Source organism: Electrophorus electricus, chromosome 11, assembly GCF_041902795.1.
Source record: "Electrophorus electricus isolate QZ-2024a chromosome 11, ASM4190279v1, whole genome shotgun sequence".
NCBI classification, from domain to species: domain Eukaryota; kingdom Metazoa; phylum Chordata; class Actinopteri; order Gymnotiformes; family Gymnotidae; genus Electrophorus; species Electrophorus electricus.
The window spans coordinates 5,470,001-5,472,500 of NC_137507.1; the positions used below are offsets into that span (position 1 = coordinate 5,470,001).

The following is a 2,500-nucleotide window of genomic DNA, read 5'->3' on the forward strand; positions in this document are numbered from 1 at the left end:
GCCTAATAGAGCTATACAGTCTCACAGCCCTACAGCCCTACAGCCTTATAGAGCTATACAGTCTCACAGCCCTACAGCCCTACAGCCTAATAGAGCTATACAGTCTCACAGCCCTACAGGCCTACAGCCTTAGAGCCATACAGTTTCACAGCCATACAGCCTTATAGTCTTATAGCTCCACATCTCTAAGCCTTGTTTAAGTGTCATCAGTCAGCACCGATGAGACCATCTAAAAACAGAATGACTGAATTGTTTGAATAAAGTTAGTTATCATAAGTTAGGAGTGTACATATGTGTGCACATATGTGTACGTGTACACACACACAGCTGTTTATTTATATACATTATTTATATACAACAGAACTGTAGAAAGACTGTAGGAAAACCAGAGATAAGGCAAACATTTATTTCTGGTTACTGAGGTTAATCTTAGGGTTTGATTTAAGATTCGGCTTTGAAAATTCTCATTACAGTTGCATAGAACACACTTGTATTACTTCATTTTGTGGGAAAAAAAATATGTGTGTGTGTGTGTGCGTGTGTGCGTGTGCGCATGTGTGTGCGTGTGTGTGTGTGCGTGTGCGTGTGTGTGTGTGCGTGTACATGTGTGAGCGTGAGTGTTAGTGGGTAAGTATGATATGGAATAAAGTAGTAAAGTTTCAGCTTTGTCTGTGTCTGTATGGAATGAGAGAATGTGTGAGCTCCTTAAGGTGTGCACTGGAGAAGAGATAAGTACTTTCAAGCTTTGACGCTGCACTCAGACACACTCATACACGCACATGCACACACACACACACACACACACACACACACACAGCAGTGAGCACACACTCAGACACACAGAATGATGACATGAGGAGCCTATAGACTGATGTGGACAGACCTCTCAAAGAAATGGTGGAGACAAACGTGAGAATAAAAGAGCTTATTTGCACATAACATAGTAAAAGGACCTAGAAATATGGTGATATAGGTTCTTTAAAAAAATGTGGGATTCAGGACTCCATAAATAGCTCAGATACCTCCATCAGATGGCAGAGCACATACATGTCCGAAACATGGCCTTCCCTGTAGCCCACTGAATGTCTCACACGCTGTCTCATTCCGCTGGGTTCCTATATGATGAGGTGTGTGTGTATGAGTTTTTATATGTATGCGTGCACGTGTGTGTTTGTATGTGTCCGCGCATGTGTGCACATGCATGTTCGTGTGTGTGCATGTGTATATGTGTGTGTGTGTGTGTGTGTGTGTGTGTGTGTGTGTGTGTGATTGTGGTGGCTGTGGGCGGGCTGTTCTGCTCCGGTCTCCCCCAGCGAGAGCCTTGTTGTTGGGCTGCTGAGGTGGTGGGCTCCCCTGGGTCAGTCCCACTGCTGGACGTTGCCTCCATTCATCTGCTCGAGCTTTTCTTCTCCGGCTACAAAGCAGTGCTACTACCCCCACGGGGCCCGCTTTTTCTATTGTGTTTAGTTAGACACATCTGAGCAGCTCTCTCTCTCTCTCTCTCTCTCTCACTTTCTCTCTCTTTCTCTCTCTGTCTTTCTCTCCTATTTTTTTCAGTTTTTTTTCCTTTCTAAACACCCCATACAGACAGAAACAACTGCCACAAAACAAAAATAAAACCACCAAACACTCTTTAAATATCAGACTGGGTGGATGTGTATTAAAGGCTGGCATTTCGAAAGGCCTCTTCTGCTGTTTTGTGTTTTGCTGGCCCTCTAGCTGAGTGAGAGAGAGTGAGTGGAGCCAGACATGCACCCCCCCACCCCACCCCCCATCCCACCCTCCACCCCACCCTCCACCCCTCTTTCTCTCTTTCTCTCTGCATGGGGTGTGTTTTGGAGTTCTGCTTTGAAAGATCTTTCTCCTTTAGTCAGTCTTTAATGTGATGAGTGTTTTTTTTCAGTGATTGTGGTTATACTAATGACATTATGTGCATGGAGACATACAGATGTGTGCATGCCTGCATGCACGCACACACACACGCACACACACAAACACGCACGCACACACGCACACAGAAACAATTTTCAGTGTACATTTTCCTCCACTACCTAAGAGCCTAAACGTGTTTGGACCACTTCCATTTCTCTCACTGTTCTTTCACAGTTCCCACCTCTCGTTTCACTGCATCTCTTGCCTCTGTGGTCCACACGCAGAGGGCTGTAGGGAGCGATGAGTGCAGTTTCAGGCTGTGTGCAGAGATGCAACTGGATGAGTCGCGTCTCATAAAACCCATAAAATCTAAAGCTGTATTTGGATCACCACATTGCCAAGAAGTCCTTTATCGGCCATAAAAAAATAAATAAAATTTTTTTTAGCAGAAGCATCACCGAAGTGTCACTGACAGTACAGCGAGGGTGAGTGGAGGTTCGAATCCCATCTGGGCCATGCGTCATCTATGGCCAGGGCTCTATTAGAATGCAGCTGATCATATTAAGAAGACAACTGTACACTGATCCAAAAGACAAACTGCACTGGATGAAAACACAACAGAACAAGC

General features: G+C 45.0%; 1 protein-coding gene across 4 annotated transcripts in view; it reads left to right on the plus strand.

Moving 5' to 3' along the window:
• LOC113591155 (neuroendocrine convertase 1-like) overlaps positions 1-2,500 on the plus strand; it is a 105,345-nt gene that overhangs the window by 30,198 nt on the left and 72,647 nt on the right. The window lies entirely within an intron of this gene.